Source organism: Pipistrellus hanaki (assembly GCF_964339955.1).
Source record: "Pipistrellus hanaki genome assembly, chromosome: 3".
In the NCBI taxonomy this organism is placed as follows: domain Eukaryota; kingdom Metazoa; phylum Chordata; class Mammalia; order Chiroptera; family Vespertilionidae; genus Pipistrellus; species Pipistrellus hanaki.
In genome coordinates this window covers 23,400,521-23,426,721 of record NC_140505.1, presented here as the reverse complement: position 1 = coordinate 23,426,721, position 26,201 = coordinate 23,400,521, and the positions used below count along the sequence as shown (strand labels likewise).

General features: G+C 38.4%; 1 protein-coding gene across 13 annotated transcripts in view; it reads left to right on the top strand.

Moving 5' to 3' along the window:
- Window positions 1-26,201, top strand: part of SLC20A2 (solute carrier family 20 member 2) — a 94,689-nt gene that overhangs the window by 24,045 nt on the left and 44,443 nt on the right. For 5 of the 13 annotated variants that reach the window (XM_084876505.1, XM_084876501.1, XM_084876503.1 and 2 more), the window contains one exon: window positions 7,519-7,588. The exons of 5 other annotated variants lie outside the window; for them this stretch is intronic. The gene's annotated coding sequence lies outside the window, so the exon portion shown is untranslated. Of the gene's footprint in view, window positions 1-4,611; window positions 4,858-6,169; window positions 6,213-7,518; window positions 7,589-26,201 lie in introns of those variants that run through there. 3 more of the 13 variants (XM_084876494.1, XM_084876502.1, XM_084876506.1) reach the window with 3 other exon arrangements.

The window sequence follows — 26,201 nt, the reverse complement described above, 5'->3', positions numbered from 1 at the left end:
ATGGCAAAAGTAAATTTGGTAATCAGGATTGAAATTTTCTATAAAGTTGTAAATTTTAAGAGTAATATAGGTAAATCTTAAAAGGTTTCATTTCAAAGCAAAGGAATGGAGTATTTTAGACTTTTTGAAGATTTGCTGCATAACAGACCACCTAATACTTAGAAAAACAAACATTATGTCTCACTACTTTATAGGTCACCCGGGTGGTTCTTCTGGTTTGAGCTAGCTTGGCCCATCTCTGTGGCTAGCTGGCTGCTTGGCTGGGGCCTCACTCATGTCAGGCAGTTGTCTTGCTGGTTGGCACATCTTTGCTCCATGTGGTCGTCCCATTCTCAGTAGGTTAGCAGGGCTGCTTCATGCAGTGGTCTCAAGGTTCCAAAGTGCAACAAGAGAAAGCGAGCCCAGTGGGCCTACACTTTTCAAGTCTCTGGGTTATGTTTGCTGTTGTCTTGCTGGCCAACCCAGAGTCAGTGTGGGGAGGGACTATCCCAGGGTGTGAATGTAGGGAAGTGGGAACAAATAGGGGTTATCACTGCACAATCTACCAAGAGGTGGAATTTGTATACATATGCTATTTAGTCAGTGTCTCTACATTCTTCCCCCCCCCCCCTTTTTTAAAAAAAAATTTTTTTTATTGATTTTCTTACAGAGAGGAAGGGAGAGGGAGAGAGAGTCAGAAACATTGATGAGAGAGAAACATGGATCAGCTGCCTCCTGCACACTCCCCACTGGGAATGTGCCTGCAAACAAGATACATGCCCTTGACCAGAATCAAACCTGGAACCCTTGAGTCCGCAGGCCGATGCTCTATCCACTGAGCCAAACCAGTCAGGGCAAGTGTTCCTACATTCTGACTCAGCCTTAGACTAGCAACAAGAGGTGATAGAATAGAGAAAAGTTAATCAGGCTGTCAAAGCTATAGAGTTTTCAGAGAGAGAGAGTTTATAGACTCTTGGTTTCTCTGAAATACTTAATCATCTAAACCCCCCTTTCTACTTTTTTTTTTTTAAGCTTTGAGATATAAAAATAGGGAAGCTTTAATCCTCACTCAATAAATATCCCAAATTGATCTTCATCAAGGACTATATTCATGTAGAAGGCGTGTGATCATATGGCTATGGCTATCATGGAAAGCTCTTATGTGTCTGGACTCTGTGCCCTTTGCATGGGCTCTCTGAGAGTTATAACTAACTCTCCCCTTGATGTCAGCATTAACACTGTTTTACAGGTGAGAAGGCAGACTCACAGAGGCTGGCTACGTGGCCTGAGGTTATATAGCTAGATGCTGGTGGACTACATTTTGAACTCAAGTCTTTCTGACCTCACAGCTACAATCAAAGAGTTTCTTCCTTAATGGATTGGTAATTTTTTTTTTTTTAATGCAACATGAAGCCTTTGAGTATTTTATGTCTTCTCTGAAAAACGAAACCATGGTAAAACATGAATTGTTTCCCCCTTTGTACTCTTTCCCTACCCTACCACCTTCATAATTGGACCAGATAATCAGGTTTAATCTGAAACTGATGAATTGCTCAGAATGTAACTTTACTGCTAGTTCCAGATGTCACTTTTAAATATTTTGGAATAACCAATCTCTTCATGACTTTTCTAAAGTTCCAAAATAAAATTCAGAATCGTGAGATAGCCTGGAACATCTGTTTAAAAATTTATTAGAAAATAACCTTTATTTAAAAAATAAGCTGTGCTCCCCGCCCCCATCCTCACATGTGCTCCTGTAGCTTGTAACCAATAACTGTTCCTACTTACCAGAACGTTGTGTCTGCCTGGGAGGGCACTGGCAGTGAGCTCCGTGAGCACGGAGCCCTTGTCTTTCCTGTCTGTAGCCCCCGCGGGAATGGGAACATTCCCATCTTTGTTACATGCTTGACAGGGGAATTCTATGCCTAGGAAGAAATTCTTTTCTTCTCTTCTTCCTTTGATCTGTTTGTCTTCTATTTAGTTCTTCCTCCTTTCTAAAAATCATTTTCCTTTCTCTTTCTGACTGTCTCAGTTCTTTAGCTTTTCATTTTCCCTACCATCTCAGTAGTCATTTTTTATTTGTTTTTTTGTTTATCTTCACCCAGGAATATTTTTCCCGTTGATTTTTTGAGAGAATGGAAGCGGGTAGAGGAGTGGGGGCCCGGAGAGAAATATCGATGTGAGACACATCAATTGGTTGCCTTTGCACAAGCCCCTACCGGAGCTGGGGACAGAACCTTCGACCCTTCTGGGGGAGCGGAAGGAGGTGGGGGGAGCAATTCTCAATCCATTGAGCCACATGGCCAGGGCTCATTAGTCATATTTTATATTCATTACACGTTGACATGATAGTGTCTTGGATATATTGAGTTAAATAAAATATATTATTAAAATCAGTTTCACCTTTTTATTTTTACTTTTTTAATGCGACTTAAAAATTTTTAAATCATATGTATCTGCTTTAGAGAATCTATATTTAGGTTAATTCATTCATGCAAGTTCATAAAAATAGTTGTTTTTCTTTTAATTCCATGGATCTATTGGACTAAAGATCCCTTAGATCACCACCCTCCTCTGGCATAGTGCTGCCTATCCCTCCTCCCCCACTACCAAAAGTTCATGAGAAGGAATGGGAAGAATTTATCTTGCTTTTAATGATGCACAGAGATTTTTCTCTATTGGTATAAGTATGCCTGGAACAAAAGTACAGTTTACTCTTAAATTATTTTCACTAACAAAAAGGAAGCAGCAGGGTGACTAATGTAAATTGGAAGATACACTATTTTCTTTGGAATGTTTTAGTTCTTGCACTTTGGAACAGGTGTGGCCACTGTTGAAAGAAACAGTAGAGTCATATTCAGCATGATCATAAGGAACTGGCTTCAGTATAATCGATATAGGATCCGTCATATTGTTCTCTGATGAAAAATTCGATGCAGAAGTAAACTTGGTATATTTGCTTTATAGTGTTTTCTACTGAACTATGATGTAATAGGATAAGGGTAATTGTGTTTAAAATAGCCTCCCAACATCCTCTTTTGGCTTTCAGAATTCCAGAGTAAATTTGCTGTGGATTACTGAGGAGTGATTATATTAATCGGCGGTCAGCCATCTTTTTTCACCTTTGACCAGAGTGGGAAATGTCCACTTCCAGTGCCGTGGGGCTGGGGTGGTGGTGTCACCAGCCATCATCTCCTGAGGGTGAAATGGGTGCTGGCGACAGCTGCCTGAGATGGATCCGTAGGGGTGGAATCCCAGACTAGCAGCTACAGCTTTGTACAGACGGGAGGGGGATTGTGCTGGGGTTACCGGCTCATGCCAATGACAGGCACAGTGTTTGCCACGTGGGGTATGCATGCCACAGGTGGACAGTGCTTTATAAGGACATGGTCAAGTCCGTGTTACAGGACACTTGCCTGCAGTCGTGAGTTAAGTGAGCCCCGGAGCTCAGACCTGGAATTTGAGAGTTGAGTTGAAGAAATCTCTTGAAGTCTAAACCGACAGGACATTTTAAAAGTAGGAAAACAACCAGCTCTGAAAAGATCTACCGGATTATAGCTAAATGGAATATGGAAGATATGTCAGAGAGAGGCTAGGAGGGGGTTGGGATAATCCATTGCTGATTCAGAAAGAAGCCTTGGACAATCATTGATTGAATATCACTGTTTGCCATCTGTTTTTAAAAAATGGGAAAATGACATCTCTCACAGCTGTTCGGAAAGTTGATTTGTAACGTGGTTTGATATTTTTCATAAAAGTGTTCAGTAAGAGCCAAATGTGTCATCAGAACTTAAATGTCTAAAATAAACTAGCCTGAACCATCTTGAATAGACAGTAAGCAGTTCTGTTCTGTGTCTTTGGTATAAGTTATACTTAGTAAGGGAGTTTATATATTTTTTAAAAAGTTCCATGTTCTAACTTTCTTTTGATATTAACTATATACTTGTGTTCTTTAGCTGTTAACCTGGCTTCAATATGCTTTATAGATAGAGAAGATAGGTCACTTACGGATGACTATTAACTAGTACAGCCAGCCAGGCAGTTAAATACACTTCAAAATGCTTCTTGCCAAGAACAATGCCTTTTTCAAATATTTGAGATGTTTGTTCTCAGTTGTAATTATTAGTGAACCTGTGTCCTCATCGCAATTCCTTGTGAGGTGCAGAAAACAAAGAAAGCTAAAAAGCAAGCCAATGAAACACGTTCATTATGTAGGATTTACGTTCATTATGTAGGAAGGAAAAAAGCTTTCTTTCAAGGAGACTTATCGATAGACTCAGTGCTACGTGTGCTTGCTGCCTATTTAACCTCACATAGTACCACTTTGGGCCACGCTGAGTGATCTGACAGAATGTCCTTTTACCAGGCTTTTCCTTGTGAAGTGCATACAGCACTGCCACCTTGTTGCCAAAGTTTTGTCTGATCTGAATGTGCTTTAAAAATCAAGTGAGTGCCTGTAGAGAAAGAGAGCTTACTCTTTCTTTGTCAGTACTTGCAAAAACAACTTAAAAGAAGTTAGTATCATTGGACTGAGTTCAGTCATTAGCATAATCATGATGCTGTGCATTGTTCACCAGAGCACGCCCCTTGGCCACATTTCCCATTAAGAGGACACCAGTGTTGTCCCAGTGAATAAATCCAGGCACACATGATGCGAATCAGCTAGTTCCTGCCGCTGGGGTGCAGTTAATTTTAGCCAGGGTTTGTTCTATGAGTTGTAAAACTGTTTACTCAAGTAGAAGTTAGTAAGCTGAAATGTGACTTCTCCGGCCGGCCAGCGTGATAGGATATCTATTTTAGACTTCAGATTGTGTTCACGAGCGAGCGGGAGAGCAGTCTTCTGAGGAATCGCGGCTCAGATTTCCTTTGAAAGTACTTGTAAGTACTGGGAGAATTTTTAGGAGTTCTCTTTGTTCTTTTCTCTTTAAATCTTCTTAAATGTTGCTATAATAGTCATTTTTAATTTCCTAGGAAAACCGGAAACTTTGGGGTGAGTGCTTTTGAGGATTCTAAGAGTGCTGGCAAGAGGTTTTTCTGCAAAAAAACCCCTGCTTTGTTCAGTTTTCCCAAGAGAAAGTATTTGATTCTTACTATTTTTATCTTTGCAAGGCAATCTGTAGGTTATTACTTATTGTATCTGTTAAAGTATTCGATTAATGGAAATGGTTGTATCACTGAGCTTTATTTTCTATGGTAACTTAATTTCTGTGTGTATTAAGTTAAACGGATTCCTTTTATATTATACTTATCCTGAGCCACAAGCTATGGTCCAGAAATATTGAGAGAATAAAATGTGATTTTGTAAAATGTGTAAATGGACAGTTTTTATTTTTTTAGGGAGGATTTTGTACTCAAGAATAAATCCATATATTCCTAAGGAGAAGCACTGAAATGAAATACTTTTAGAATGAAGGCTCTAGAAAGTGATTGAAAGCATCCTTTGGAAGTTTGAGTTAATTACCTAAATTAATCAAGGGCCATGAAGTTCTCTAATTTTAACTGCTCTGAACTTAACAAGTCTTTGCCAGCATCAATTTGGACTGAAGAAAACGAAAGATTTTAATAATGAGTATTTTTAATTAAATCTGAATCACCTTGTTTAATTTGAAGTGTTTTAATTCAGAGAACACGGACTCCATGCCAAAACAACTTGCTTGTAACAGAGAGCCTTTGGTAAAGGAATTTCTTTTATCAGTTAATGTGTAAATTATGTCTCCTCTAGGAATATTCATTTTAATGAAACAATTCTTATAGGCTGTGTAGTAGCTTACCAGGCATCCCGTCTCTCTCTTCGCTATGAACAAGGAGGGAGGCATGCCCTCTAATGCCATTTTCCCATTTTGAAAGCTTTATTTAATGACTTCTTTGTTATGATGTGTTGTCTGATTTTAAATCCAAATGACCTGAGGTGTCAACAATGAAAGGAAGTGTTTCACTGCTACATTTAGTAGGAAAAGAATGTAAGAAGGGAAAAAAGAACTGAGTTCTTGGCTATTTTTGGAAATAAACTTTTTTTTTTTTAACTTAAAGATTTTATTGAAGGAAAGAAATTTGCAGTTCAGATTAATTGTAATTATAACAAAAACATCTGTAATATCATCTTCAGCAGTAAAAAGGTCTTTGATTCAGCATATTCTTCATAATACATACTTTATTCAAAGAAAGTAACCATTCTTATTCTTACTTTTAGTTGTCAGTAATGCGCCATCAGAATCTCTGGAGTGTTTTTAAAGGTACACTGTTTTTACTACTCGGAAGCGTGTGTTCTTTTAAGAATCGCTAAAAAGGCTCATAAACACTTTCAGGTTGTTTGTTTTAATGATTTATGGAGAGAGTGATACAGGTGAATGGAAAAGGAGATAATTTTTATTATGTGTCAGTGTCAGAATTTGTCATGTTTGCTGGTGCTGTTACCCTGAGGAAGTGATACTGGTTATGGTTCCTTCGTGAGTAGAGGCTCTGTTGACTAGTTATGACCTTGGCCATGACAGTTCACAATGAGCTCAACTCAGTCACAAATACGGATCCAGATGCTGAGAAACACAGGCGGCTTTGTGGCCTTTACAAATGTCCAGGAGCCCGTGGTCTCAACCATGTGCTATGCACTCCAGCACCTCCATCGCCATCGCCGTCATGGTCATTAACATAGTGCATATCTGTCCTCTAGTCCTGTTTAAGTTACTTTCAGTGGTGGCCTGCCCTCTCCTCCTACTCCTTTACTTCTCAAAATAGTCACGAACCAAGAGGCTCTGACAGAGTAGTTCCTGACAGAGCAGATTTATTTGCTGTTACTTTATACCTAATGACTAGCTTGAGAGACTTTTTCAGGCAGCAAAGAGCAATCTTTTCTCTGTGTCTCCTTCATCCACATGAGGTGCTTCATAGGTAACTTGGCTGCATAGCTATCTGGGAACTTATGTTATCTAACAGGTTCCCTTTGTTTTGGAGCCTAATGCAAATGCTCAATGATCACATCTCCAGCACGTTCTCTTTCAAAAGATTTTGTAGGAACAGGCTTTGCTAAATTGAGTTTCAGTTGTTTTATCTAAAAATGAAAGAACTGTAAGCAGAGGGATGCCTTCCACTTTGCCTGTCTTGTATATAAGTAGGTGGTAGGATCTGCCTGTGGGCAGGAATGCTGATTTCTCCTGGATATACTGGATCTGTTGTTATTATTTAGCATGTATTAAGCACCCCCAGAGCACATACAATACACAAAGAAAGCATAGTTCCTACTCTTCAAAGAACTCGTGCTAAAATTAGGCAGGACACAGAGGCTGGGCCCTTGACGTACACACAGAGTACACTGGCAGAAAGAATACGGAGATGAAGAAAAGGAAAACAAGATGGTGGGGGACCGTGAAGGAGAGCGTGTGGGTTAGCTTTCAGTTCGTGTGGACTTCTGCCCAATTGGATTAGAACAGACTGCAGTGCCACCTGGAGTGCTGGTACACTCTTCCAGCAGCTGGGCAAGTGATGAAAACTAGTGAGAAGACTGACCCCAGAAGCCTTATCCACAACTTCTGTTCTCTATTTCAGTGTCCCCTCCAAGGAAAGGAGTTTCAGGAGTTTGACCTACACCTGGAACTGGTACTGTCATGTGAACTAGGTAAACTTGATATCTTACAGAGTCCAATAAATGCAAGAAGGGTCTTTCTCCCTATAATTACCTTTGGATAGAATTCTGAATTTGGGTTCCAGATTTTCTGTCCTCCTGAAATGCTATGCTGTAGAACAATTTACTTGTCTCTGTACTGGTGTAGGATTTTGAGTCAACTGTTAAATTAGAGAAGTGCTTTGAGCATCTCAGAAGAAAGGCATTATGAAGGTCAACGAAACATTACTGCAGCCCATAAAGGAGTCAGAAGAGCATGAATCAGAAGGGAGCTAATAAGGCAAGCTTGGGTATTGGAGATTAAGAAACAGGAGTATACTGTATGAATCTGTGAGTCATTTTCCCCTTTATCCTCAGCCTCACCCAGCCTCTGACTAAGGACCTGGGTCTAGTTCATGTCTCTACAACTAAAAGCGACTTGGAGAGAGCTCAACAAAGAACCTTTAAAAATGATTAAAGGGTTGAAAAATGATACCTATAATAAGATGTTAGGGAACTTCTTTTATTTAGCCTGGAGGAAAAAAATGGCTAGGGACTCTTGAATTGTTATTCAAGTACATGAATGCCTTAATACCAAGGAATAATGACCAACTGGTATCTATTTCCATTGCAGGAGTTCAGTCCAGTAAGGGTTAGGTTAGAACCAGGGTCCTAATATGCGGTCCCAGTACACTCAGTGCCAGTGCCACCTGGAAACTTGTGAAAATACACACTCTCAGGCCAAATCCACCAGCTACTGATTCAGAAACTGTGGGAGTGGGGCCCAGCAATCTGTTTTAACAAGCCTCCCCCCCCCCCCCCCCAGTGATTTGATGCACATTAACGTCTGATGATCTGAAAAAAAGTATTATAAAATGGAGAATTTGGATCCAGAAATCATCCAAAAATGGGCTTTTATTTCTTGGCAATGTTTTCAGTATTCTCTCTGAAGTTAGGAGATAGGTGACCTCTCAAAGTCCCTTCCAGCTCTGACTTTGCTCTGGATTTCCTCTGGCACTTGCAGAAGATTAATCATCAACCAGGAGAATTTTGCAATCACGTTTCTGAACTTAGTAGTTAAGGCAGTGCCCATTTCCAATGAGAATCAAATGAGATAATGTGATAGTAGGAACGTTGTGTCACCACAGGTATCCTACTTATCACAGTGTTGTTTGATAGACCCCTTCTTCCCCATGTGACTTTTTCACAGTCATCAGAAGGGAAACTAGGGCAGAGGTCAAAACAAGGAGCCCCTTGATGCTAGCCCGCAGACCATGGCTAGATGAGTCCGTCTCCTCCTGAATCCCATTTCAGAAGAAAGGTAAGCTGTAGGGAAAGTTTGACTTCGCCCCATTTTCCCAATTCTGCCATTTCCATCGGAGGGGAAGTTGGTGGGTGAGCAGTTTTAACCAGCTGCAGGAATGGCATTCCTCACCCCTGCGGTGGTGAATTTCATTGGGCGCCCTGGCAGGAGGGGCAAAGTGGGGGGATCCCAAGAGGATGCAAATACAGGGATGATACCTTAGAGGTGGAGGATAGGGAACTATTTCATCTTAACATTTTGTATCTGTGGGAAACAGCCAGTGCTACACGTTATTAGGGACTTTATACAAATAAGTGGTTATTCAGTTGAATGTCCTCTCCCATATAATTAATTATCTAGAGCCTGGCAGTTGGCAGTTCTTACCTTTGCCAGACAAAATAGTTATTCCTAAGAGTCCCTCTAGTTATCCCAACCTCGCACCCCCTGCCACTTTTTTTTTTTTTGCACCTGATAAAAATGCATCTTAATTTAGTTATGTCTTTGCCCTTTGTGTATTTTCCCTTTATGCTTTTGCTTGACAGAATTGTCTTAGGTTAAAAACACAAAGTGCCGAGAGTGTGTCTATTTGTTACACTTTGTATAGCATTGAGTACAATAAAAGCTCTCTGTGATCACGATGAAGAAAGGGTTCTCTGAGGACATGTTTTGCCCGTGCTGCTCAAAAAGTATCCACAACTGATGCACTGCTGTCTCCAGTGTAGACATGCTCTCCCTCTGCCAGGGCGTGTGGCCCTAATGTTTTAACACTAAAAAAATCGGGATAGGAAGAATCCTTGACTTTTATAGCTGTAATTAATTACACATTTGCAGGGTATTAAAAATTCCTTCAAGTGAGAAAAGACAAATGAAGACATTTTAGCTTAAACTAGTTTGCCTTATAATGGGAGACAGAGGAATAAAGGTGGCAAGTGTGTATACCGATGCTGTTATACAATCTTGGGACCTTGTTGTGTTTGAAGAAACTGACCTCTCAGACATTAAGCTGCCCGCACTGTTTTTTCCTACATCTGTGTCTATTTACAGAGGATATGAGGCCTGTGATTGTGGTGGTTGAGATATGATAAGATATGTCTCACTAATCCAGAGGGCAGAGGTAGCTGATTTTTAATACCCTAAATTAGTCTCCAAATGTAAAATATTTTCTTGAAAACCTGTAATCGCTCAGTCACTTTATATCCAGTAGGAAAATTCCAAGTAGTTGGTTGATTTGGTTCTTAATGACGGCAGGCAATGGTGATTATTATTTCTATATAAGGAGAAATTTCCAAGTCATTTTTTTTAGGATTTAGCCTTGGCAAAAATAATTTTGTTTCTAAAATCAATCTTGCCCTGCCTGGTTGGCTTAGTGGATAGAGTGTAGGCCGGTGGAGTGAAGGGTGCCAGGTTCAATTCCAGTCGGGGACTCATGCCTGGGTTGCAGGCTCGATCCCCAGCCAGGGGCATGCAGGAGGCAGCCAATCAATGATTCTCTCTCATTATTGATATTTCTATGTCTCTCTCCCTTTCCCTTCCTCTCTGAAATCAATAAAAAATATATTTTAAAAGTATAAATAAATAAAATCTATCTTATATCTAGTCCACATATGTGTCATTAAAAATAAGAGTGGTTAATTGGTACCTGGCCAGCATGGCTCAGTGGTTGAGCATTGACCTATGAACCAGGAGGTCATGATTCTATTGTGGTCAGGGTACATGCCCAGGTTGCAGGCTCGATCCCCAGTAGGAGGCATGCAGGAAGCAGCTGATCAATGATTCTCATTTTTCATGTTTCTTTCTCCCTCTTCCTCTCCCTCCCCTTCCCTCTCTGAAATCAATAAAAATATATATATTTTTAAAAAGAGTAGTTTTAAATGGTTTAGGATAAATTTTGCCTCATTATAGTTGTTTAGTCAAGAAAATTAAACTTGAAGAGAAAGAAGGAAAATTTGACTACACAAAAATTACTGACCTAATAATTCAATAAATATCCCCAGAAACAACCCAATAAGAAACTAGTTAAATAATATATGGTATTACCATATAATGCAACACCATGCAGCCATTTAAAATGATGATGCTAGATCTATTTTGAGTAAAACTAGCAGGTTACAAATTACATGTGTGTGAACCATTTTTTAATGGGAGGTATTTTTAATGGCTTTCATTCTGTTTTAAAATGGTGTCACTTATATGCCCATTAAAAATGAATGCTGTGAACCAAATGTAAGCAATAGTTATCACTAGCAGATGAGCTGACATGTGATGTTCTACCCTTTCTTTTTAATTACCTATTTTATATATTTTTCTTCAATGAGCATATAATACTTAATGTAATAATGAAAAACATTCTTTTCACAAAAGAACTATGTAATTCATTTTTGTTTTAACTTTTGTGTTTTGTTTATTTTGGTAGTGGCCTCCCAGTGGTTTATGTGAATAATGCCTACCCCAATCGATAAAACTATTATACACAAAAATGTGCACATAAATAGTGGTTATATTGCAATGGTAGGCCAGGAGCATTTCTTCTTGCTTTATTTTCTACTTTTCTGTAGTTAACAAATTTTTATATGCATGCATATTATTTTTGTAATGAAAAAAATCTTATCTTTAAGAGAGAGTCTTGAGATCTAGGCTCATGGGAAGCGGCACATACAATCTGACATGTAGCCATTAATTGGTGTTGATTAATCCTGTTAATTCTACAGTGTGAAAGATATTCAGCAAGGGTCTGCTTTCACTACTTACTGTTCTGGATGTTCAGTGAACTCTGATATGACCTCAAATTGTCCAGGATCTCAGGTTTTATATTGTTTGGAGAGCAAAGGAAGGGAGCTGGGGGATACAGCATATTTTTAAGCAATTACAATAATACTTCTGGGGTTAAGATTATCCATTTAAACTTTTTTCTAGATCTTACATATAAAGAAAGGTGGAACCATATGTCATAGACCTTAGATAATATTTTGAATGATGGTGATGAGGGATGAGGGAAAGAAAAAGTCTCCTAGCTAGTGTTTCGAAAGCACTTATTTTTGCAATTTCAAAGTGTATCTCATCATTGTTTACGAAAAGTGATACTACCTTAACAGAGTGCTGGTTCCCTCAATTATTTCTGCCCAGTGCTGCTACGATGATCTTGTGGCCTTAATCTGAAGGTTATTTTGAGTAACTTTTAGTACTAGGGGCAATTGATTTAAGAAAATCTTGAGCAAAAACAGTAGGCACCCTTTCAGCCCATTTAGTATGGTGACATGTGAGAATAAGTACTTTTGATGGTTATTTAAAGGATCTCTCTTTGAACTGTGCTCCTAAGCCTAGGCCTAATTGAGTGGAACCTGTCACCAGGTTTACCTGGCCATAGAGGTTTAGATTGAGATTGAATGGAATCCACTTTCAGCAGGACTGATACCTTAAACTTTATTTAAAGCCGAAGTGCCTTAGGAAACCAAATAGAATCTACTATCATGTACTACCTACCACACTTTGGCCTAACCCTTGGTTCAGAGTTTTTGTTACTCATATAGGAGTGTTGCATGGAATATTTGGAACTAATTAAACTGGATTTTCAAATTTCCTTACAAATAGTGTTCGTCTTTTCATCTTCTCCTTCCTTTCTTTATTATCCTGCCTCTTTCTCCTGCAATTATATTTTAGGAATAATTGTGTGATTCCTCTCGCCACTGTTGGCTCCTTGTAGAAGTAAGGACACATGCCACATGGGTTTATCTTCATTTTCTCTGAGTGAAGGAGGGGGAAAGAAGTGGGTGAACTATTTAACCCAAATAGTCAGATATTCGATGGATCAAATTCTGTTCCCAGGGAGAATTATGGTAGCCACATCAGCATGTCATAGCTGCCAAGTGATTTCAACTAAGGTGAGTCACAAAGCTCTACTGCACAGGATGAGCACGGATGTCGGAAATGCCCCAAGCCACCTCAAGATGAAATAACTGGGTGGTTACGTGGCAAGTTAAGTGGCTCAAAGGAAAAGGAACATCTTTTTAAAAGGGGTAGAGCAGATATTTCCTGAGACTAAGTTAGAAAAAGTAAAAGACTGGATGGTGTCTGTCAGGGGAAAGGATGACTTTTGTAAGAGCCAGAGGAAGATAAATCTCAGCTTAGGATTTGGACTGAGTTTATTTTCTTCCTTTTAGGCAATTTATTTGTATCTTTAGGCTCCATGGGACTTGTCAGTAACAATTAAATAAATTCAGATGCTTACTTGAACAAAAATGACTTGAAGACTGATCCAGAAGAAACTTCTTTTGATCATGTACAGGCATACCTCGGAGATACTGTGGGTTCAGTTCTAGACCACACTAATAAAGCAAATATCCTAACAAAGCAAGTCACATGAATTTTTTTGTTTCTCAGTGCATATAAAAGTTCTGCTTACACTGTAATCACTATACTGCAGTCTATTAAGTGTGCAGTAGCATTATGTCTACAAAAACAATGTACATGCCTTAATTAGAAATACCGGTACTTTATTGCTAAAAAAATGCTAACCATTCTGTGAGCCTTTATCAAGTCATGATGCTTTTGCTGGTAGGGAGTCTTGCCTCAATATTGATGGCTGCCGACTGATCGAGGTGGTTGTTGCTGAAGTTTATGATGGCTGTGGCAATTTTAAAAAATGAGACAATGAGTCTGCTGCATCAATTGACTTTTCTTATCATAAACTCTTTCTCTGTAGCATGCAATTATTTTATAGCATTTTATCCATACTTTTTTCAAAACTGTAGTCAATTATCTCAAACCCCACTACTGCTTTATCAACTAAGTTTATGCAATATTCTAAATCCTTTGTAATCATTTCAACAGTTCTCACAGCATTTTCACCAGGAATAGATTCCATCTCAAGAAACCACTTTCTTTGCTCATCCATAAGAGAAAACTCCTCATTCATTAAAAATTTTATCGTAAGATTGCAGCAATTCGGTTACCTCCTCAGGCTCCATTTCTAATTCTAGTTCTCTTGCTATTCCCACCACATCTGTAATTAATTCCTTCACCAAAGTCTTGAACTCCTCAGTCATCCATGAAAGTCGGAACCAAATTCTCCCAACCTCCTATTAATATTGATATTTTGAGTTCTTGTAATGAATCACAGGTGTCCTTAGTGGCATTTAGAATGGAATCCTTTCCAGAAGATTTTCAGCAGATTCATCAGAGGAATCACTATCTATGACAGCTTTAACCTTACCAAATGTATTTCTTTAATAAGACTTGAAAGTTGAAATTATTCCTTTATCCATAGGCTGAAGAATGGATGTTGTATGAGCAGGCAGGAAAACAACATTAATCTTGTACATCTCCATCCGAAGTCTTGGGTCCATTTCAGTGAGCAATAATATTTCGAAAGGAATCTTTCTTTCTGAACAATACATAGTTCTCAACAGAGGCCTTAAAATGTTCAGTAAACCATGTTGCAAAGAGATGTGTTGTCATCCAGGCTTTGTTGTTCCATTTACAGAGCATATATAGTAAATTAGCATATTTTTTAAAGCATTTTTGGATTTTTTTGAATGGTAAATGAATATTGGCTTCAACTTAAAGTAACCAGCTGCACTAGGCACCATCAAGAGAGTCAACCAGTCCTTTGAAACTTTGAAGCCAGGCCTTGACTTCTCCACTTTAGCTATGAAAGTCCTACATGGCTTCTTCCAATAGAAGGTGTTTCATCCACATTGAACATCTCTTGTTTAATGTATCCACCTTCATTAATTATCTTAGCTAGATTTTCTGGATAACTTGCTGCAATTTTTATGTTAGTACTTGCTGCTTCACCTTACACTTTCATGTTATAGAAACATCTTGTTTCCTTAAACCCCATGAACCAACCTCTGCTAGCTTTAAACTGTTCTGCAGCTCCCTCACCTTCTCCCAGCCTTCATAGAATTGAAGAAGAGTTAGGGCCTTGCTCTGGATTAGGCTTGGACTTAAGGGAATGTTGTAGCTGATTTGATCTATCCCGCAAAGTACTAAAATTTTTTCTGTGTCAGTCAAAAGGCTGTTTTATGTTCTTATCCTTAAAAATAGCACTTTTAATTGCCTTCAAGAATTGTTTTTTTCCATTAACAATTTGGCTGTTTGGCACAGGAGTTCAAGCTTTCAGCCTATCATCAAGATGCTTTTAAGAATTAGAATGATACCTCTTTTTAAAAGTTTAATCTTTATTGTGTTTTGAAAGGAAATGATCCCAGTAGGCAAGACTATAATAAAAAAGATTTTGTTTTCTGTCTCCCCATTAAATACTAAGTAGTGAACTTCCAAAAAATTCAGTGATCAAATTGGATACAGTTATGTAAAAGCAATATGGATATAAAGGTATCTTTTTAAAAAAAAGGCAAATCCTGACCACTTTAAAAAAAGTTACAGTAAAGTCTACTTTTTCTGGTATACAGCTCTATGAGTTTTTACGTATGTTCAGGGTTTTATTACTACCAAACAGACAGGATCCATAATTCCAACTCTATAAAGAGTACCCTTGTATAGCTCCTTTATACCCTTACTTCCTGAACTGTGAAAGTAATTTCTAATGGTAACAGCTGAAAATCTAGCTAAAGGGGCTTAAGTACAATCTTTGACCATTAAGTGGCTTTTGTTGTCCCATGGGTCACTCCTAGCAAACCAAACTAAAATATAAATACAAAGGGGGGAAAAATGGAAAAGGGACATCAAAGGCTGCACCCTGTGGGGAAAGACTTCACAAAATTGGGTTCAACCAAATAAACAACCAAATAAGAACAGCAAATCTCAGGGGGGCGGGCGGGGGGGGGGGGGCCGGGAGGGGGGAGTATCAGTACAGAGTTGCTCCAATATATTTTCTAAAATGTACAGTTTTTAACCCAATTTTTTGAGACATAAAGAAACTGGAAAGTGTGATGCAAATAGAGCAGTAATAAAACAGACAATAGACACTGCTTTTGAGGGGACCCATATATTGAACATAGAGGACAAAGACTTCAAAGCAACTATTACAAATATGTTCAAAGACTTAGAAGAAATGATTCTTAAAGAGCTAAAGGAAGCTGTAGTATCAGGGACTCATCAAATAGAGTCAATCTTTAAAGGAATAGAAATGATTTTTTTTTTTAAAGGACCAAATGCAGATGGGACATCAAAAGCACAAGCAAATGGGTAAATTGAACATCAAAATTAAAAGTTGTACATCAAAGGACAAAATCAATGAAATGAAAATATGTCTACATAATGGGAAGAAATATTTGCAAATCATATATCTGTTAAGGGGTTAGTATCCAGAATATACATATAAAGAACTCCTACAATTTGATAGTAAGGAAACAACCTGATTAAAAAATATGCAAAGACTTGAATAGGCATTTCTCCAAAGAAGAAAGATTTTCACCATCAATACTTATTAGAGAAATGCAAATTGAAACCACAATGAGATATTACCTCATATCCATTAGAATGGCTACTATTACAAAATAAAACAGAAAATAACATGCTGGGGAGGATGTGGAAAAATTGGAACCTTTGTGCACTGTTGGGAGTGTAAAATTGGGCAATCACTGTGCAAAACAGTGTGGCAGTTCCTAAAAAAATTAAAAATAATTACTATATGTCCCAGAAACTTCACTTCTAGGTATATATCCAAAATAATCGAAAGCAGAGACTTGAAGAGATATTTGTATACTCATTTTAATAGCATATTTACAATAGCCAAAAAGTGGAAGCAACCCAAATATCCATCGACTAATGAATGGATAAACAAAATGTGGTAAACACACCACACAGTGGAATATTATTCAACCTAAAAAAGGAAGAAAATTTTAACGCATGCTATAACATGGATGAATTTTGTAGGTATTATGTTAAGTGAAATAAGGCAGTGACAAAGAGACAAATACTGTATGATTTTAAGTACATCATTTTAGGGTGGTCAGATTCACGGTGATAGAAAGTAGAATGGGTTTTAAGGGGATGAGGTGAGAGAGAATGATAAATTACTGCTTAATGGGTATAGAGTTTCTGTTTTAGAAGATGAGAATCTGTAGATGTGGTGATGATGTTTGCACAATGTGAATGTACTTAATGCCACTGAACAGTACAGTTAAAAATTGTTAGATGGTACATTTTATGTGTACTTTATCACAATTACACTTTTTTAAAAATATGTATTTCTTTTATTGGTTTCAGAGAGGAAAAGAGGGGGGGAAAGAGAGATAGAAATATTAATGATGAGAGAGAATCATCGATTGGCTGCCTCCTGCCTGCCCCTCACTGGGGATCGAGCTTGCAACCCAGTGCCCTTGGCTGGAATCAAACCTGGAACCCTTTAGCCTGCAGGGCAACACACTATCCACTGAGCCAAACCAACCAGGGCACAATTACATTTTTTTTTAAAGGAAATTTTGGAGTTGGAAATTATAATAACCAAAATGAAAAACTCACTAGAGAAGCTCAATAGTAGATTTGAGTTGTCAGAAAAAAGAATCAGCAAATTTGAAGATAGAGTGCTAGAGATCATGCAGTCTGAAGAACAAAAAGAATAAAGAATGAAGAAAAATAAACAACCTCAGAAAAATATAGGCTGCAGGTAAACCTTAAGTATGCCAATAAGAATACCAGAAGTAGAAGAAAGGAGCAGAAAAATATTCAAAGAAGTAGTTGCTGACAACTTCCCAAATTTAATGAAAACCCTTCATGTAGGTATCCCAAACACTTAAACTCCAAGTAGGATAAACACAAAGAGATCCACACCCAGGCATATCATTGTCAAAAATGGAAAGACTATATATGACAGAGATCTGGAAAGCAGCAAGAGAGAAGTGACTTAACACATGTGAGGTAACCCTAGTAAAATTAACAGCTGACTTCTCATCAAAAAGAGAAGAGGCCAGAATCAGTAAGAAGACAAACCAAAGGGCTGAAAGAATTCCATATCTTGTAAAGCTGTATTTCAAAAGTGAAGGTGATATAACATAAAGTAAATAAAAACGGAATCCATTGCTAGCAGATCTGTCTCACAAGAAGTACTAAAAAAGGTTCATTGGGCTGAAAGTAAGTGGCTCTAGGTGGTAATTTAAATATACACACACAAGAGCACCAGTAAAGATAATTAAATAGGTAATGACAAAAGACAGTATTATTGCATATTTCTTTTTCTTTCTCTTAATTGATTTCAAACATTACTAAAGAACATCTTGTGTCTGGCTGCTTTCTAGTTATTATAATAAAGTTTTTTCGTTCACATCAAAGCATCCCCCTAGCTCTTCAAGTTTTCTAAAGGAAAAACAGGCCAAGGGAGCTACTGTCTTGCCCAAGAAAGTTTGTCTTAAACATACGTTAGAATTAAGGCCAGGAATACCCTCAGAATTAGGAAATAATTTTCCGTTTTTAAAAATATTTTTTTATTGATTTTAGAAAGGAAGGAACAGGGAGAAAGAGAGAACTATTGATGGGCTGCTTCCTGCATGTCTCCATCCGGGGATCCAGCACACAACCCGGTCCTGTGCCCTTACCAGGAGTCGAACTGTGACCTCCTGGTTCATAGCTTGAGGCTCACTCACTAAGCCATGCCAGCTGGGCTAGGAAATTATTTTCAAAGAAATCTTATAAACGGGCTTATATTTCTTATAGTATTTTTAAGCTTATTTCCATGGTTCCTTTAAATTGATAACAAGCAAATACTTATGATTTCTTAATTTAGTAAAAAGATTTCCATTTCAGGAGTCTCAGTGGGAGATATAAAAAACTAAATTTTCACCTGACTTACCCATCTTATGAAAAATTTTGTGGTCTTATTGCCTTGTTTAGGCTGTTTACACTCTTAATTTGGCAAATTATTGGTGGAATTGAATCAGATTTGCAGATGAAACTCTTCAAAAACTTGAACAGACTTCCCTATATTGCAAAAAAGGAAAAGTATGACTAAATCAATTTAATAATTATTTGCCCTCTGGTGCTTTTTTTGCTGCCTAAGAACTATTGCTTAACAACCTCTGGAATGAGAACAAGAAATACGGGACTATAAATTAAGCATGGGAAATAGTTAAGATAATAATCTTTATCAACTATTCTGTTTAGATTAATTCTATTAATAGAATATCAAGAATCAATGTTTTTTTATAAGTATCATTCATATTTTTATTGAGCTTTTAGTGTAATTGGAACAATTGGCAAATATGTATGTAAGAACCAAGATATCTGTTTAGATACATAGTTCCATTTTAAACTGTGACTTAAGGGAAAGTATTTTCCTAATATAGCTCTTGGAATGTAGCCAAACAGTCCAACACTTAAGGGCACAGAATTGGAACAAGTCATCCTAGTTTTGCCATTTGATAGAAGTAATATTAAGTGATTTGCTCATGAAAACTAATCTATTTTTGGTTATGAGAGAAGGAAAAAATTACCTAGACTATCTTGGGGAAGGGAATATCTATCTATAGTGCATACAGAAAGGGAAATTGTGTAGCAGCTATTTCTATCTTAGAGTGGGAATAAATGTGTAAAGTTCAACTAGTCTAACTCCTTGCTTCCAAGCAATGTTTTACCTAAAACACTCGAACAAGGTGGTAATATCTATTTCAAAAATCTCTACTGCAGGTAGAGATAATTTCAGTGGGAGATCATTTCAGTGTGCAGCAACCCATTCAGTTACAACTGTTTTTTCTTTCAGAGTGTGGCCTTTCTTATTATAATGAAAGACTGTTTGCTGTATGTTTAAATTAGGTAGAATGGCTAATATGTATTTCCTTATAGGGACTTTTTGTGTTGAATTATTGAATTGCATATTTAAAATGGGGGGAAAAAATAAAACTTTCTTTTTAAAAAAATATGTTTCATTGATTTTTTTACAGAGAGGAAGAGAGAGGGATAGAGAGCTAGAAACATCAATGAGAGAAACACCGATCAGCTGCCCCCTGCACACCCCCCACTGAGGATGTGCCCACAACCAATGTATATGCCCTTGGCCAGAATCGAACCTGGGACCCCTTAGTCTGCAGACACTTTATCCATTGAGCCAAACCAGCTTCAGCGAAAAAATAAAAAATAAAACTTTCTTACTATAACTCATCACACAGTCATTAAGATTCTATTTGGACATCTCCACGGAAATAGCACCTATGCCTCCTGAGACAGTCTTTCAGTTGTTAAAAGATATCTTTCATGTACGATATTCTAAATTTTCTCTTTTTTTCAGGCCAAATCATTCTCTTTTAACTTTATTTCATTTAAATTATTTTTGCTTTTTATTTCTTTATCCTTTTAAAAATACATTTACTTAATAGATTCACATAATGCCTTCCAAAAGAGTTGAAAACATCTAAATAACACAAATGCTTTAGAGCCAACAAATATTTAAATGTCAGAATGTCAAAAATGTAGGAGAGAGAGTGATTATAATAGGAATGAGGCCTGGAGACGAAAAATGGTTTTGAAGGGCTGAGTCGACAGGATCTGCAGTGGAAACTTTAGATAGAGGACCAAAATAAGTTTGTTCGTGTTCCATAAATTCATGAAGGCTGTTGATTGCACTTGTTCAAGAAAGGGTCAGTAATTTCCACCCCCTCTCCCCACAGAGCAATCCTGTGGTTCATTGTTCCAGGCTAAACTGCCTCTTCCTAATCCTGTGGTCTCTGGTTGGTATAGAGTAATAGAGTTGGAAAGGAATTAAAGATATCATCTAATCTTGAAAACTTCCCAGGATGAAGGCTCTGCAGCATTCTTAGTAATCCATTCTCTTTATCTCCCTTTTCTCTTTCTTTGTTGTCTCTGCCTTTCCATCCCCAGCTTAGGCCAGCACTCCAGAATAGGAGCTAGCATCGTTAAGAAGGCCTGATGAATGTCTACCAGGAGCATCACTTCCTAGGGTGGAAGTACCTCCTGCATAGTAAATAGATAATGCATTTAGGGAATCATTCAGTTATGACAGTCACATCTTCAAAATTGCCAAAATTGGACTAGAGTATTTCTAAGTCCCTTCAAATTCTAATGTTTTATGATCCTCTTATTCTGTGAACCAGAGTAGGAGTAAATAAACGTTATAGGTTGTTTCTTGTAAACATAATAGGTTGTTTCTTGTAACCTCAAATACTGTTTTAGTAAAAAAAAAAAAAAAAAAAAAAAAGCCTGTAAAGTACTTGGCTCCATCGGGACATTTTCTTATTATTTGGATTTATTTCAATTCTGATGGCCAACCCTCAAGTGAAGCATAGGGAAGATTAGGGGAGAATCCTAGAGAAAGACCAAGTGTGACTGAGGATGGATCAATAGAATCCTGCCAATGGAAATATGATAGAAGGTTCTACAATGGTGCCAAGACCAAGTATTTAGGCACCAGAACAAAGGGTAATTCTTGAAAGTGGAAAAATAAGGTAAAACAAAATAGAAGATGTATTTTCAGTCTTAAATTGTAGATAGTAAGCTTGAAGAATTGTCTGAGAGACTTAGACTGAAAAAAGATTCATGTGTTTATTAGCAAAAACTAAGTGTATTTTGATGGTACATTCCTAACTTTTTAAAAAGTATACCTTCCTTTGTAGTGTTTTTCCTAATGATAAAAGTGGTAGGAAAATAGCAAAAAATTTTGGATAATATTTAAAAATGTAAAGCGTACCTAGAGAGAGCCACTCAACCTTGGGCATGTGTCTGTAGAGTCTTATCGCCAGTGCATTTGTAAACACAATTGAAATTATATGGCACATACCATTTTGTGTACTGAATTTTTATTTAGTATTACTATGTTTCAATGCCAGGAAAACTCTTGAGTTAATCTATTTTAATTACTAGATAATAGTTCATCTTCTTCCCGGGACAGTTAAATAGTTTCCTCTTTTTCATGATCATAATATATGATAATGTTTTTATTTTCCCATAGAAAATAAATGCTGTTACTTAAAACTGTTTCAATTATTTCTAACTGTACCTATAGGAGGTAACATTACAGAACTGATTTTAGAGTTAGTCAACAGAGTTGCACACCACAGTGACATCATTGCTTTCTCATACTCTCATTTACTTTAATTAACCTCCTTGAAGCTTTTAGTATATGAAGTGTCCACAAGTCCAGATGTAAAGTAGGTTTAATCTGTGGCCCCCCATAGTGGATTTACAGCTAACGTGTTCATATTTGCCCTAAACGTGATGCTTACAGTGGTTTCCACCATTTGGGTCCGGTAGAGGCAGTGTTGAAGACCTATCTCCCCAGGAAGGCCCGCCTTTCCTTTTCTCTGTAGAAGTGCTAAGTGTCCGGTTCAAAGAGAGATCAGTAGTCTGTCCCAGCAGCAGGCTTTCTCTCTCCTCTCTGACCTTGGAAGAGTTGTGTCTGAGGAATTTTCTATTTGCAGTGCTAAGTCAGCCACCTCCTCTAATTGATCTGTTTTTGCTCTTTGCTTCTTGAGCAATTGTTTTAAACATGGTGTGACAACTTTTCCCTGAGCCCCTGCTCTATTGGTTGAACTGGCTGTTTTTCTGTATCTGAATGTTACAGTATTCTTTCATTGAATAATGGAATTGCTCTTTAAAAAACAACAACAACAACAACAACAACAACAACAAAAAACTATCTAATATATTTCATCCTGGGGACTTGGAGGCCAGGGGAAGACAATGCTGGCAGTATAGGAAAGGAAAAATATTGAAAGTGAATATTACCTTTTATGACTAATACTGGCTTCCCCCCCCCCCCTCAGTTTTATTGATGTATAATTGATAAAATTATAAGTTATTTAAAGTGTACAATATCATGATGCTTTGATATACGTATATATTGCAAAAGGCTTCTTCCCATCTATTAACTTATTCATCACCTCGCGTATTTATATGCAGGTGTTATTTTCTGATCACTTTACTCAGGTATAATTTATGTATAGTAAAGTTTGCAATTTCAAGTATAGTTTCATGAGTTTTGACACACATGAAAAGTAGTGTAACCATCACCATATTCAAGATACAGAACAAAAAGTTTCCTGTGTAGACAGGTTTTTGTTTCTTGGGTAAATATGCCTTGGAATAGGATTGCTGGCTTGTGTAAGCTTATGCTCTATAGGACACTATCAAAACTGTTTTACAAGTGGCTTTACCATTTAGTGCGATTTTTAAGCATTTTTTAGAGGTTTTTTTAAAAAAAAATTTTTCTTTATTGATTAAGGTATTACATATGTGTCCTTATTGCTCCATTGCTGCCCTACACCCGCACTCATGCCCTCATTTCTCTGGTATCTGTGTCCATTGGTTAGGCTTATATGCATGCATACAAGTCCTTTGGTTGATCTCTCCCCTTTACTCCCACCCTCCCCTGCCTTCCCGCTGAGGTTTGATGGTCTGATCAATGCTTTTCTGTCTCTGGATCTGTTTTTGTTCATCAGTTTATGTTGTTCATTATATTCCATAAATGAGTGAGATCATGTGATATTTATCTTTCTCCGACTAGCTTATTTCACTAAGCATAATGCTCTCCAGTTCCACCCGTGCTGTTGCAAATGGTAAGCATTCCTCCTCCTCCTCCTCCTTCTCCTCCTCCTCCTCCTTCTTCTTTTTTTACTGCAGCGTAGTATTCCATTGTGTAGATGTACCACAGTTTTTTAATCCATTCATCTGCTGATGGGCACTTAGGCTCCAGATCTTAGCTATGGTACATTGTGCTAATTTCTTGGGATATATTCCTAGAAGTGGGACCACTGGGTCAAAATAGTTACTTTTCTCTGCCTCTTCGTCCCCCTCAAAAAAGTTCCTGTGCCTTATAATATATGTCAGCCTTTAACCAAAGACAAGGCTAGAGTTTTTACATAGAAAGAGGTGGGCTGGATATATCCACAAACTAGTAGAAGGATTTGGAAACTTAGTAAGTTCTTCTTGTGACGACAGCCAATACCAATAGCTTCCAGTTGCTTGATGCTAAGCCCAGCTTAGAAAACACTTTGCTTATGTGAGTTTTGATTCTGCAATAAACCTGTAAAGTACATGTGTTATTACTATCCTTCCTTTACAGGATTCAGAGTGTCCATGACTTACCCAGTGTCACACTGCTACTTAGTAGCAGAGCCAAGATTGAGCCCCAGGAGTCTATTTGTTAACACCGATATTAGTCATCATGCAGGGATTCTGGCACTGAGCCAGCACCTTTACACAACCGCCACGCTGTGTACATTATTGTCATTCTTAGATGAGTCATTTCAGTGATTGTGTAGCCAATAGCTGGCTGGACTGGAATGGACCCAGGTCTTCTGACTGCAGTTCCTTTACTTTTTCCCCATCTCCATTCAGGAGAAACAAATGTTCCAATTTTTTTAACAGCAGAGAGAAAGGACATTCAGTGCTGGGTAAGAGCCATAGCAAATTATCAATCTGCCCTTGCCACTTTTCCACAATACAGTTAAATCTGCGGCTTATTCACTTTGGATGTTTGATATCTTTACTCTCAGGCTTTATGTTTGTGCTGGTTGTCCTCAGTGAGTAAACCTACTTTTTCCTGCTTCTGAATCTGCGGGGTTTTTTGCCTCCGTGACCCATGCTGTAAGCTGGGCTCACAGGTGGCTTGATTGTCTTGTCTCGCCTTTGAACATCATTTTCTTTCCCCTTCTTACTCTCTCTTTCTATCCCCTTGTCATCCTCTCTGCCCCTCCCTTCCTTTCTTACTTTTCTCTCAGCCAAAATGTCATCTGCCTTCCTCCAGGCTCCTGGGTTTCATAGACTGCTTTGCATATTTGCAAATTTGCCACTTAAAGGTAGTCTCAGAGCTGTTTAGAAGTGTTTTGATCTTTTACCATTAGTGTGAAAATATGAAGCTCAATATTCTCTATATAAACATACTATGACTTTCCAGTAATTTTCTTAAAATTTAAGTGTGTGAAGTAGATGTTTTCATGAGCTATTCAAGAATGATGTTAATATATAGATACTAGTTATAACAAGATCTACATCCTGAATGTTGAAAAAAAAATGTTGTTTCTACTGTACTATTTTATAAATAATAAAATTCCAAAACTGATTCTTCCTCTTTGTTTAAATACTAGAGGCCCAGTGCATGAAATTCATGCATGGAGGGGGGGGGGGGGTTGTTCCTCAGCCCAGCCTGCACCCTTTCTAATATGGGACCCCAATCCAGGACTGCTGGCTTCCAACTGTTCCCCTGCCTGCCTTCCTGATTGCCCCTAACTGCTTCTGCCTGCCAGCCTGATCACCCCCTAACCACTCCCATGCCAGCCTGATTGATGTCTAACTGGTCCACCCTGCCAGCCTGTTTGCCCCCAATTTCCCTCCTCTGCTGGCCTGTCATCCCTACCTGCCTTCCCCTGCAGGCTTGATCGCCCCCAACTGCCCTCCCTTGCAGGTCTGATTCCTCCCAACTGCCCTTCCCTGCAGGCCATCTTGTGGTGGCCATCTTGTGTCCACATGGGGCATGATCTTTGACCACATGGGGGCAGCCATCTTGTGTGTTGGAGTATTGGTCAATCTGCATATTCCTCTTTATTAGATAGGATAGAGGCCTGGTGCAGGGGTGGGGGGCCAGCTGGTTTGCCCTGAAGAATGTCTGGGATCAGGGTGGGGGTTTCCTTGGGCTGTGGGGTGGCCTGAGCAAGGGGCCTGTAGTGGTGCAGGCCAGCCATACCCCCCAGCAACCCAAGCAGAGGCCCTGGTATCTGGAATTTATTTACCTTCTACAATTGAAACTTTGTAACCTGGAGCGGAGCCAAGCTTCCTGCTTGTTCCATAGCCGGCAGCCGTTTTTTGGGGGGTTGTGTATCTTCTATAATTGAAACTTTGTAGCCTGGAGCAAAGGCCTGGGCAGGCCAGGGTGTGTAGAAAGCTTGGCTTCCTCCATTGCCGGGGCAACCCTAACCTCCCGCTCTTTCAAACTCTGTGGCTGCCGCCATTTCTGTTTGGATTTGTTTACCTTCTATAATTGAAACGTTGTATCCTTGAGTGGAGGCTTAGGCTGGCTAGGGCAGGCAGAAAGCTTAGCTTCCTCCATTGCCTGGGAAACCCAAGCCTCCTTCCTGCTCTCTCTGGCTGTAGCCATCTTGGTTGGGTTTATTTGCATACTCCCTCTGATTGGCTGGTGGGCATGACTTGTGGGGGTAGCAGAGTGATGGTTAATTTGCATATTGCTATTTTATTAGGTAGGATTGTCAGGAAAAGCTAGTAATTTTAATGTCTGAGCTATCAGGCTGACTCACAAGTAGCAGAGTTACTAGATTTTACATTGTACCATTGAAGAGATATCTGTGTCTTCATATTTCTACCTAAGTGTCAGAATGCTCAAATCAATTTTACATTGTTAGAGGGTTTAGGAGAGGAATTGGAAAATTATTTCTGAGTACCAGGTCTGCTGCGGGGAGTCCTGGC